The 14,018-nt window shown below is 36.3% G+C and overlaps 1 long non-coding RNA gene across 1 annotated transcript in view; it reads left to right on the top strand.

Annotated features, from left to right (window-relative positions):
* LOC112127532 overlaps positions 1 to 6,250 on the top strand; it is a 63,304-nt gene extending 57,054 nt beyond the window's left edge. The window contains exon 3 of the long non-coding RNA XR_002910609.1: positions 6,175 to 6,250. This is a non-coding gene — a long non-coding RNA (uncharacterized LOC112127532). The remainder of the gene's footprint in view (positions 1 to 6,174) is intronic.
* Positions 6,251 to 14,018: the final 7,768 nt, after the last annotated feature.

Here is a 14,018-nt window from a genome sequence, read left to right as displayed (position 1 = left end):
TATATATATATATAGAGAGAGAGAGAGAGAGAGAGAGAGTGCGAGAGAGAGATTTGATTAAGAGAGATATGTACGCCTGTCAGAATTAAAAAAGCGTAACGACTCACGCCCACGTATTAAATTCGTAAAATTAGACGTTATCTCCCTAGCCGAGCGAGCAGCCGGTCGCAATGGAACGAGATGGAATAGCAATGGGAAAAATATTCTGGGAACAGGTGATAGCATCCGGGTAAATTAAATGCTGTGTCCGGCAAAACTTACTGAGCGGCTAATTACGGAGCACGCAAACCGCAGGTGGAAAAACTTAAAATCGCCCTTGCTTTGAAGAGTTGTCCGGATCTCTTATGTTTTTTTGCCTCCGGTCATAACTAATAGGACCAACGAGGAAAAAACCTGTTAAACCAAAATGACTAACACAATTATACCGAATGCACGATGCACGAATAGAATAGTGTGAAAGTTCCATATAAATAGCGCCTATATTTTGAAATATACACATGTACGAATTAATAATTTAGCAAATGTTTGAGGAAGAGAGAAATAAATACATAGTACTTAGGTAGGTAGATTAATAGATACATTAAGAGAGTGAGAAAGAGAGGGGGGAGGGAGGGAGAGAGACGGAGAGAGAGAGAGAGTGAGAGTGAGAGAGAGAGTGAGAGAGAGTAAGAGAGAGAGAGAGAGAGAGAGAGTGAGAGAGAGAAATTAGAAGAAAATGATAGATAAATTGGAAGAAAGAGAATTAGAAAAATAGAAATGGATAGAAAAATAAAAAGTAGTGAGAAGGAACAAGAGATAAATTTTAAAAAAAGAGAAAGACATAAAACAAATTAAGATCTTAAATTATGAGATTATGATGGAAATATATAATCATGTAAAGTGAGTTGGCATCATGGAAATTTCTATCCCTGAACGTATAAAGAGAAAAAATGACTGATGGGAGAGAGAAAAGAAGGAAGGAATGGAGGGACAGAAATGGAGAGAGAGCGAGAGAGAGAGAGAGGGACAGAGAGAGAGAGAAAGAGAGAGAGAGAGAGAGAGAGAGCGAGAGAGAGAGAGAGCGAGAGAGAGGGAGAGGGAGTGAGAGGGAGAGGGAGAGGGAGAGAGAAGCAAAATAGTGAGAGGAGCGAGATAGTCAGATGAACAGAAAGTGACATAGTGAGAAAGTGAGAGACAAAGTGAATAAGAAAGTGAGTGAGGGCCAGAAGATTGTGATAAGCACTTAGAATGAAGAAAAAATAGCGATAAAAAGATGAAGAAAGAGGAAAGATAGAGGTAGATTGATAGACAGATAGACTGAAAGTTGTTAGAGAATGATAAAGAACTGCTGATAGCCAATTATAAAGAAAGGGAGAGTAAATGGAAGATACAGAATGAAAAAGAAGAAAAGCAAAAAATTTAGAGATAAGAGAGAGAGAGAGAGAGAGACTTATTAATGATAGTAATATAACTAGATATATACTATGAAATACTATGAAAAATGTAAAAAGTAGTATTACATCCTATTAACCACACGTTGAAGTTTACGAAATTATTTTTGGCAAATATTGTGGATAATCAAGTTTTCATCGATGCACAACGCATCGTGTTTAAGCACCTATAGCACAAAAATTAAGTTCCTGCAATGTAGAATGTTCAATTAATATGTTATAAATACTGAAACTGTCATTGACCAGACAAAAACCCTAAAGTGTATTTTGCACTTGGCAGAATTACAGTTGCATATCAAATGTTGATGAATAATAAATTATCATATTTATGAATCCGTTTATATGAGATGAGCCAACTAATATTTGCCTAATCTTCGGTCAGGCCGGAAATGTGTTTACGGTATACCGATAAATCCCTTTACCGGAGTCCCGAAAGTAATTACGGATCGAGAGGGGGATGACGTAAGAAGATTTGAATAATCGCATCGGATTGTTTTTAAAGGAAGTCCATCTTGTGACACAATGCCACCTGGATTCAACCATTTGCATACGACATCATTATCTGTTGGCTCAATGATTTGGAGTAATTGATTACATTACCATTGATCCTTTGGCTCTTCTTAATCTGTTATTAGAAGGAAAGCAAAGGCCACACGGTATTCCAGAGGTGTGAGTACTATTAAGTCGCTTATTAACATATCAACACCTTTAATTTGATGCGACCGGCCTCGCCAGACAATGGACTACTTGAGATGCACATATTTTGATTTTCCAATTTGGATCGTTTCGGTCTTTCGGATGGATTTTCATTCTTGATTGTTAAAAGGACCGTTAGCAGCCATTATTCAGTTTTGAGCTTAAATACGTCGATCACAGATCGACTTTTCCGATTTTTAATTTAGAGTTGAAATATATTTTAATGATTTAAAGATTTATTTTTATTCATTTACTGAAATGTGAAGAAAAATTGTTCGCAACCTTCCCGGTCTTTCTTGCTTAATAATAATTATGTGGACTTTCACCCTGACGAGTTTTCAGTTCCCGAGTTGCTGACACTATGATTACACCTCCGGGGAATTCACTTACCCGGTTAGGCGCTAGTTTCCCCTTTGAGCCACATGCTCACGAGATTGTGACTAACGGATAGCTTTCGATAGCTAGGTCATTTCAACCCCTAACGTAACCTAACATAATTTGTCCTAATACAATCGCACAAATAAATACAATCACACCTATGCACATTGCACTCATTCAGATTAGTCGGTGGAGTACTCGATGTTCCTCCATCGACCAATAATAATTATTCCTTTCCTGCAATTTGGCCCGCTCTATAGGCGGTGCGGGTGAAGTCTCTGCCTACCTATGTATCGACTTTCTGAGCGCTGTTTAGACTTTCGAGATAGGTACCCTGTGAACCCCGTCGTCGTGCTCTTGCTAGAAAATTCGCCGAATTGGAGTGCCTAGGAATACGATGATTACTGTCTGGATTCCAGGACACGTCGGCCTAAAGAGCTTACCACTAGATCCCCCCCCCCCCGAGAGCCTGAGCCGGACACGAGGTATCGTCTCTATTTGATTAAGAATGGTCCTACGAAGTTGACACCTCGACCAGAGCCCGCGTTGCTTTTGTGCCCCAGAAGATTTTCATGCCTTGGCTCCTTACAGATAGCGTATAGGCGTGCTACCGAATTTAAGAATGGCTCTCGTACCCGGTTTTGAGTTCCTGGACCCCTCTTCCGCTTTTTGGAATAAGTGTTTTTTTTTAATATTTGTACGGTATACGTATGTTTTATGTGTTTTTTTTTTGAGTGCGTATATTTAGTGTGAGTGGTGAGGAGTGATGGTGAAATATAGCTTTACCATCGCTCCTCCAGCAGTGTGTGTGTATTCAATGGCGGAATATTTGTAAAAGTATTGATCGACCCCAATTTATAAAATATTTATTACCGTGTGTAGGTCGATGGAGGAATATGAGTTCTCCACCGACCAACCCGAATAAACAATGTACAATTTATATATGCGACGTATTATGGAATTTAGTTAGGTTTGGACCAGATTGTAGTTTGCGTACGTTGGGTGGCTGAAAGGGCCTAGTTAAGGACAGCCTCCTTGGATCATAACCCTGTTTGTTAGGAAGAGACGATCACTGGTTATATGGCTTAAGTGGGATACTTGCGACCAAGCCACGTAACAGGGTAGGTGCACTCCCGTGAGTATAGACCCAAGGGTCGATAACACCGAATAGTACACTCTCATTGGGGTGAAAGTTCAGTGTATGATAATAATTATTTATATAAAAAATAAAATAAAAACGCACTAAATATTATTCCTTTAGATATTAGATATTATAAATTATAAAAAATAATATAATATTAGATCCTGCTCAACTTTTCTTCACTGGAGAAGAAAATGGATAAAAATGGAAGAAGTAGGATTGACTGTTTTCTCCTTTCGTCTGAACAACCATGTTCTCGTTGAAAACCCATTGTCACTCCTTATCTGCCAGATTCTTGTACGTCTTAGGGCGAGGGGTAATTAAGTAATTAAGGGCAAAGAGAGCGTGGGCCGTTATAAGTCATTAACCCGTGCTACCTGAAATCCCTTTTTCTTCAACCGAACATTTGAAGATAATGTTCAAGATAATGAATATAATGAATAATAAGAGCTAATAAGGATTTACTTTTATTTTGTTGTATCCTAACAATGACAAGTTATGTAGTTCGTACGAATTAAACGAGAAAAAAATATATTTGCACAATTAGAAACCATAAAAGACCCGTTACTTATAAGTTGGCAGATCTCTGAAAAATAAGTTTTCAAAAGAGATTTAATTGGGCAGAAAGGTTTTTCTCTCCTGCGTTCAATGGGAGGAAAACTGCGGGTTTGTCAGAGCGATTTTCTTTGAAAGGAAGTCGGAATTTCGTTTCCAACGTCCGAACCCCCATGGGGTATACTAATGAAATCGAAATTAAATTCAATTGTGGGGTGCCGGCCGGGGGTGGAATTACAGGCAATGGGGATGATTGGTCTTTGCCGGAAGTCACAATGGGAAAAGGAAATTTTAAAATTGCTTCTCCGCCTCCGAACCGTGAGGGGACAAACGTTAATAATCCGTTTTGGGGGATGAGACGACGACAAAGCTGTATCTGCATACGGAAGATGAGTCACTCGGCAGTTGGTTCATTTCCGATTTACAGTCACAACCGCACTTCAAATAGATTAACCACATAAAAAAATATATTAATTTTATTAATAAATTGAAAAAAAAATCTTCTAACTAAACCATAACTTTGCAATATTTACACGAAAATTATTATATTTTTTTAAATTTGATAGAATTGAAATTAAAAAACAAAACATTTCTCATTGTTTTAGGTACCTTTCAAAGCTCTTAAATTTAGTTACCAAACAAAAAATAGGAATTTTTCGGTTAGATTAGCAAGATCGAATATTTTTTCGACATCATAAATATTTTGGATTTTATTCTAATTCGATCTTTCTTCTACCATTTAAAAAACAATTTTCTCTTTCTTTAGACTATAATGATTTAGACAATAATGTAAAGAATTTATTAGAAAAATTAGGATAAATTCAACAAAATTTGTTTAAACGTTTATTATCTGTGGTTGTAATTTATTTTATTTTATTATATTATTATTTTTTTGGTTTGCCGATATTTATAACGTAGGTATTCCCCATGTCCTGTCGAACAGAAAAATTGTTTCAAATCAGTACTGATTTTTCTATTTTATAAAAATTGGAAGGCGTAAATTTTGGGGGAAAAAGTTGCCAGAAAATAATACAAACTGTATTGTCCTAAATTGATAATTGTCAGTGATATTTTTCTTCAAATAAATTTATTTTTTAAACCTTATACTTTATTATCCATAGATATAGATAACCACTATCTCATTAAAATATTTATTATTATGTATTTTACATGAGTGCTGTATGCTCCCCCTCTTCACATGTTTTAAATTAAAAAGTGCCCAGTTTGTTATGAAAAATTAGAAATCGTGGTTCGTTTTGGTGGCACAAACGAATATCAACTAAGTTTCTTGCCAAAAAAATATTTGGTTACACCATGCTGAGAACACCCACAATTGCAAAAACATTAAATTCCTCAGACAATGGATTAGGAAGACGTCTTCAGTTCATGGTATTGTATTCCACATATTGCTTTAAGATACGAATTCTTATATCAATCAAAAATAGATATTTCAGCTCGATTCGCCAGAGGCAATTTTTTTCCACAGATGTCCAATGTTCCACTCAAAAATTTATAAATCCTCTTGATCCAAATTGAACTTTTTTTACACCCATTAGAAAGTGAAATGCTTCTTTTCTCTATTATGCCAATAAAATTAAGATTTTTATCTATTATAATTGAGAAAAGTAAGGTTGAAGTGTGTGAAACATTCTAAAATGTTTTTTTAATTCAATTTAAGGTGACCAAATTTGAATATAATACTGATAGTTTTATGCAAATAGTGTGTGTTGAGAGTGAATGTGTTTATTGGCGTGAATGTATAGGAGGGCTGATGGTGGAATGTTGAGTACCCATGGGCCATCAATTAAGTTAATTTCATCAATAAATTTAAAGGGTGATAGAAGTATATCGAGTACTCCACTATCCTAATTGAGCGAATGGTATGTAAATAAGAAAGGGTGAATTTAAGAATGAGTGAGATGGTGGAGTTATGATGTGATTGCACTGTGTTTGATATGACCTATCTGTTGACAGGACTCGGAGCCCAACTTAGGTGGCGGGACAGTGAAGACCGAGCTATGACCCCGGACAGCCAAAACCCAAGGTAGGTGGTTTATTGTAAATTACAAAAGCTGAAATTGCCGGTAGACTGCGGGAATAGGCAAAAATCTGTACGTGTGTATGTATATCTTCACAGTTTAGTCTTCATGTATGGGTTTTTATGTATTTTATTAAATTTGTTCCCTACAACTGCAACTCTTGCTGAATTTGAATTTGATTGCTGCGTTTTTCTCTTTATTTAAAAATATTTACGTTTAATTTACTATTTAGAAAATTAATTAGTCGATCATATATATTTGATAAGGGTTTTGGGATAAGAAAAAAGAAAAAATCGTCAATTTTGATGACGTGGTATTTTTCATTGGAAATTAACCTGCAATTAAAAACCGTAAAGAATCTAAAAACAGTAACGGGCCATAATTTGTCGAAACGGTGAACAAAGCCTAAAAAAATATAAAAAAACAACGCCTAAAAATAAATTTTTACTAAACCGTAACAGGTAATTAAAATTAGAAAATCTTAATGTATGCAAATTGGCCGAGGTTTATGGAAGGTCCGAGGCGGGTTTTTACACTCTAATCTATAATTTGCATAAAAACTTCATAAATATAAATTTATTTTCTCGAGAGCGAAACAACATAATTTTACAACGCCCTTTCGTGTCTCATATAATAATTACACACCTTGCGACAAGGCTTTCCGCACTTGTACGTACTGTTTGTTGAAGACGGTCGAAGAAACAAAAATTGAATTAAAGCCATCGAGGGGTAGTTTTATTTTAACAAAGTGGCGAAGAAAATAACCAATTATGTCCTTACAACTCCTCGGGGCATATAATACAATAAAAAGATGAGGACTTTTACTGTTGGCGGGTAATCCGAGCCTCTCACCCCTCCGACGTCTCGATCCATTTTAAAAAGCTGTATGTTTTATATGAGCAAGACAAACAGGAATCGCAGGGGTGCTGTACAATTGGGGATGAAGCGACTCTCTTTATGCATAATATATGGCGCTAAGGGAAATGCAGGCTTATGCAAATCTAACGGTGAATAAAGAGTGAGACAGAGGGCCCATCTTGCCTTCTCCCACGCTCCCTCAGACCAGTGTTTACTTAGCCATGGCCGTACATCTATATATCAACATGTTAACAACATGTTAAAAACGCCAAATCTACAGATTTAAATATAAATTTGGGTAATTCTTAAGTCGAACTTCTCATTGAAAAGTACGACGCACGAGACAGTGGCAAATTGAAGTTATTTTATTAAAAATAAATTTCATTGTTTAGACACCTGTAATAATAAAATATTTTTTTAAAAATAAAATCAAAATATTTTAAGTTAAAAATTTTAATAATTAAAAACGTTGGATATTATTTTATAATCATTATCATGGTATAATCTTTTAATGCCTTATTTTTATTAAATTAAACACTACATGCTTAATTAACAATTTCATTGATGGAAATATGTAATGGCTTTGTCTCTCCGATAAAATTTTATGTTTTTCAAGAGGAATCATGACTACATTTTTTTATGTAGAATGAATTAAAATAGAGTGTGAGGGTGGATAACAGACGGAGAGAAATTGAAAATATTTTTAAAAGGGTAGACAATAAAACATATTGATATTCGGAAACACATAGAAAAATAAGCGAGTAAGAAAGGAGAAACAGTGTAAAAACGAGGGTGAACGATAGTAAAAAAATAAAAGATAAAGGAAAAAAGGAAAGAGAGAGAGAGAGAGAGAGAGAGAGAGAGAGAGAGAGAGAGAGAGAGAGAGAGAGAGAGANTATTACAATTAATTAAGGTTTTTAGTTGAGATAAAAAAGTCAATGGCACGAGCGGGATTTCAGAATTTCAAAAGGTGCGGTTGAGATGGGAAGTTGGTGTCCGAGGTGATCGAGGTCACGATAGCTCAAGTGGTAGAGCAGCGGCGTATCAAGCCGAAGATCGTGGGTTCGTATCCTGCTCGTGCCATTGACTTTTTCATATATATATATGCAATCAATTTATGCCTAATATCTCCGTAATATTCAGAAAAAATATAAGTGAAAGTTGCATGGTGGAGCAATGGTCGCATTATAATAAATAAAAAAAATATTGTAATTATAGTGTCCGGCTGATTACAGACAATTACGTCTTAAATTAAAACATTAATAAAATGTTTTAGATCAAATTGAAAAAGTGATTTAAAACATAGGAAAGTAAATATTTTTATTAAAATGATTTAAAAAAATTAAAATGGTGAAAAAAACCCGTTGCAAAGTAGCATTGGGGAATTGACTGTACACCGTAAACACAGAAACGAGAATATTTATCAAATGATTTACATACAGTCATAAATATTACGATTATATAACGGTAAATAGGTTTATAAAGATCACTATTGAAAAAAGCTTACTAAGTATGCAGTGAAAGAGGATTTATTGTCAAGAAAGTTAAAATTATTTGTTTGTCGCCTAAGGTTATTCCGTTTCATTAAAAAAAAAAAAAATGGACAATATATGATTGATATTGATTTATATACATTATTGATTATATACACTTCTCAAAGTCGGACGGTTAAAAATTTAAAAAAAAATCAAGCTTTTGCGTTTTATCACAGCCATCTCGGCAATTAATCGTTGAATTGATGGTCCGTGAGAATAGCCGAGGCGTGAGAATTTGGGCCGTAGGTGGTATCGGCTACCAGCAGCTGGTACGGGGGCATCACCGGATTAAGGAAGGGTTGTAAACGGATCTGTGACGAGCATGCAAATCTAAGGATTAGAACGGATGCCTATTCCCTTCTTAAGTTCTTATCACTGCCTGAATCACTCCGTGGTTATATTATTATTTGATACGACGTTAATCGTTATAATGTGCAAGAGGTGTGAGTAAAGAGTAGTGAGAAGGAAAAGAAGAGAAATAAACAAAAAAACAAATATACAATACAACGATCGCAAGATTTTAAATTGTGAGATGAAAATGAAAATGGAGATAGAATAAAATAGAAAAATTGGTAGAAATAGGTATATAAAAATGAAACAGCGATAGCGGTATTGTTAGAGAGAGAGAGATAATGAGAGAGAGAGAGTGAGAGAGTGAGAGAGNAAGATTTTAAATTGTGAGATGAAAATGAAAATGGAGATAGAATAAAATAGAAAAATTGGTAGAAATAGGTATATAAAAATGAAACAGCGATAGCGGTATTGTTTGAGAGAGAGAGAGAGAGAGAGAGGGAGAGAGAGAGAGAGAGAGAGAGAGAGAGTGAGAGAGAGACCGACCCAAAAACTAACCACTGTAAATAATTGTCCGTTGCTGGCTTCCTAGTTTTCACAAATACGCTTCAATTTTGTATAAACTTCTTTTAAGAAATAGTCGGTAGGTCTATTTCATTGCTACAACCTATAATGATCTTTTTGGTACTTCAGGTTACTTTGCATTCTAATGTTATAAGGGTGTCATGTTCTTCCTCCCCATTGCATAACCTACCGATTGAGGGGGGAGGTCATCTTTTCATATTCCCTTATAAGGTTGGCGTTTTCTCAGATGCCAGTGGGTTTTACTCTTAATTGAAACGATTTGTTTCCCATTTTGGGTAAGGGGTCATTAATCATGACTTTACTGGGTTTTCCGCCTCTGGACTTCGTCATTGTTTCTTGTCAAACTAATCTGAGATGGAGGAGTATATGATCTTGTTATCCCAAGTGTAGGTTCTGGGCCAACAGGTGGTCTGCCGATCTTCCTCTGGCCTGTTTGTTTACAGAACTCATTTCTATCCCGGCGCAAACGAAATTGTCAGATTACTGTGCTTTCAAAGGGTTTGGAGATTTGTTATGCATTCATATATATAAATTTATTATAATCCAATTGGTTCTCTGACTTTTACACGGTTTAACTGTATCAACGTGTTTGCCAGTTTTTATGATGGTTCTTTAATCATATATTTCTGTATACAGTCAGTATTAATTTTATTTGTGTGGTGTTTAGTGACCGTTAGCCAATGATTATTTGGTGATCGTGGGGTGCGGTCTGGTGTGACGTAGGTTTTTGAAAAACATTTTCGTTATCGTGTCAATACTTCCATCTTTATTGAGATCATCATCAGGGCTTGGGATTTATAAACATTGTTTAAATTAAAAACCAAAACAAATGTATACTAGAATGTGAAAATTTTAGATTAAAAAACAATGAATTTATACAAGTGCCCTCTCAACACTACAGACAAGAATGACACATCTACACGGAAAACAAACCCTTTGGGCCCTGAAGATGATCTCAATAAAGGTCGAAACGTTGGCATGATAAAGAAAATCTTTTCTAAAACCTACGTCACACCAGACCGCACCCCACGATCTCTAAATAATTAATTGTATTACTAACTTTGGCGAGATATTGTCTTCTAAAAACTACAGGAATTTAGGAAGATTTTAAGTTTACCCAATCAGAATTGGGTGTAGATAGCCTAAGGGAAGTGGAATAAACTTTTTTGGTAATACACTAGTTCACTATGTAATTTTTTTAATAAATTAGCGGGCAAGTAAAAAAACATGTGAAAAAGCGAGTTTGAAAAATAAATTACAAGCAATTTCTTAGCTATGAAGTTTTAATTATAGCCGAGGTGAGGGATCGTTGACACATCGATCACATCGCCCAAAGCTAACGGTTTACAGCTTCTCACAGAAATCATATTTTGATCAGAAAATAGGTGGCCAACAGCCATACCACCTGGGCCATAAATTTATGACAATTGTCCCGACTAATGGGATTTGTCTTTTAACGACAAGGGCCCATTAAACTGTTCGATAGTGGTTCTATTTTTATCCCCGGTCCTCCATGGCCCCGGGGAAACAGATGCCAGTAATACCGTCTTTTCTTGAATAATTTACAGCTTCATTGCGGTATAAAATAAAAATAAGAAGACCGGGCTTCTGAAAAAAGATAATGAAACTAAATTGAAGGATAAGATACCACCTTTTCTCAAAAACGTCTCGACTTTTATTCCAGCTCAAAATAATAACACCTGTTTATCCCGATGGACAAATTGGTTTCAATAATCTACATATTCTTCAATGAAATAATTGATTCAAAATTCCCAATGTGGGAAATTTACACACTCAGTATTAGAGAATGTACTATTATTACACGCTGTATGTATAAATATTTCATATCATTTACCGATACATTCTTCAAACTTAATATATACACCCATAATGTTTTTGCATAAAAAAACACTAGATGGTAGAAAGTAAAAATTTGGAATTCCCAAAGGATTGCAACCTTTTGGTTTGTACTTTTTCCAGTTCCTCACTTCAGATCAATAGATTCGACCTTTCTCTTAAGAAGTAGATGGTCATTGACTGTTATTGCTGCTTCACACTCGAAGAAGTTAACGGCGGCAGTTTTCTTCATCATTGCTTAACTCCAAAAAGTCCATCATTGAATATACCCAAGTTGCGTATGTGTTTTCTCAGAGGCCAGTGTATTATGGTCCAATCAAATCCCTGAGTTTATCCCGGTTAACTAGTTTTGACATGGGTTTTTTAACGATAAGTTTACTATGTTCGAAGTTTTGGAGGTTAAATTCACTAATTTCGTGGTCCGCTTGACCAATTAATATATTACAATTAATTAAGGTTTTTAGTTGAGATAAAAAAGTCAATGGCACGAGCGGGATTTCAGAATTTCAAAAGGTGCGGTTGAGATGGGAAGTTGGTGTCCGAGGTGATCGAGGTCACGATAGCTCAAGTGGTAGAGCAGCGGCGTATCAAGCCGAAGATCGTGGGTTCGTATCCTGCTCGTGCCATTGACTTTTTCATCTTAACTAAAAACCTTAATTAGTTTTAGAGCTTGTCCATCGACCATTTCGCCTTTGTTTTACGTGGATCCAACCTGGGATAGAAGTTTATAAGCTTAACTTTATCATCCCACTTTTAGATTTTGGACCTAAGGGTCATAGAGATCCTCCTCCGTTGTGCCATGCCCCCCCCACCTACTGATAGGTTCTTACATTCCCAGGGTTTAAGGTTTGGATACATTCACCGATTATTTTAGATGTGATATTTTTGACATGCTAATTTCATTTAGGGTTTGGGTTTCTACAGAAGATATTTCCAATATTATATAAGAATTACTGCCCTGCTGGTATTGGAGGCAACTATATGCCACCTGACCGCCTTAGATCCACTTCACTCCACTTCATCATCACACTCCACCCTTCAACTTTATGGGGTCTGACGACTACCTAACCTCCACCACATACACATTTCACAATATACAGCCTCAACCACATCACCGTGACCCCTCCACCTTCATGGGGTCTGGCAGCAAACTCACCTCACGACATCACACCTCCACGACACACAGTCAATCAACGTTCCTATCCTTCGAGGTCCAAAGTTCAACAATGTATAGTATTTATTTTCCTGAGATATAAACACATCCGAAAATACATCTTGAGGAGTAATATAAAACAAAGAAAGTGCGAGTGGGTGAGAGTGTGAAAGAAAGAGTGATGGAGATGAAAGAGAAAGTGGGAGTGAAAAGTGAGAGAATAGTGAAAGAGAGTGAGAGAGAGAAAGAAAAAGTTATACAGAGTGAGTGAGAAAGAGCGATGGAGTGGGAAGGATTATTAAGATCGATATGCTAAACAAAATGATAGGGTAGAACCTAATTCATAAAACCGCAGACCCCCAAAAGGAAATATCACAATTCAAACAATATGTCATTAAATTTCAGATTTATGTTTACATTTCTGCATCTAACAGTTTATGGTAGAGTACCTAAATATCATGGATAGATATTCGTCCGTCCTAATCTTTAAATTACTAATTCAGTCCTATAAGAGCTATTATTAGGTTTACGTTTCAGCAGGAAAATTAAAAAAAAAATATTCTCATGAATTCTAAGCCGATTATTGTTTCGGTTAGTAGCTTCAGCCATGGAGGAAAGTAGTTAAAGTCGACCATCTGTGTCCTCGAGGCCGAGTTGTAATTAACATTGTTTTTAACCGGAGAGGGAGGCGCATAATTAGGGCAGGTGAACCTCTTAAATCCACCGTGCCGACGACACTTCGGCCAACGTCCAGGGCAGCATTAGCATATAATATAATAACAAGTCGGCTGTCGTAATGAATGTGATGTTGGGAACAATGTGTGGCCAGCGAGCGGGCAGGGGATAGCTGCCACGGTTCGTTTCGCTTTCCCCCTTCGCCACCGGCAATGCTAATCCCCCAACACTTCCTGCCCGTGATAAATATGATCACTCGGCCGGCCAACCTCCGGAACATTCTGTCACTTCTACTGCTAATTTAGTGGTTTATGTTAAAACAGATGTAATACAGCACGACCCGGGGTCTTGCCGCTAATGTATTTCTATTGTGGCCACCATGGCTATTGTGGACACTCCTGCATAATGACCCTTTCCCCAATAAACACGGCCGGCTCTCACCGCATTGTCTCAGACAACAGCTAAACCCACCTTATCTTGCAATTATATATGTGGAACTGGCTAGACACTACTTTCATGTTGAATTTGACCAAATAGTAAATTAAGGCTTTTGATTATCTGATTCTAATTATTTTAATTTCGTAAATAACTTCATATGTGTTGCAACACGACACGCAAGAATGGCACAATTACACAGAAGACAGACACTTTGAGCCTTGAAGTCATCTTCACAAACATCTGATGTAAGTTTCAGAAAAACATTTTCTTTATCGTGCCAATGTTTCGATCTTTATTGAGATCATTCTCAATCAAGATCGAAACATTGGCACGATAAAGAAAATGTTTTTCTGAAACTTACATCACACCAGACCGCATCTCACGATT

Source organism: Cimex lectularius, unplaced genomic scaffold, assembly GCF_000648675.2.
Source record: "Cimex lectularius strain Harlan isolate CLEC.00 unplaced genomic scaffold, Clec_2.1 scaffold241, whole genome shotgun sequence".
NCBI lineage: Eukaryota > Metazoa > Arthropoda > Insecta > Hemiptera > Cimicidae > Cimex > Cimex lectularius.
The sequence above is the reverse complement of the archived record's forward strand: the minus strand, read 5'-3'. Positions and strand labels throughout refer to the sequence as shown.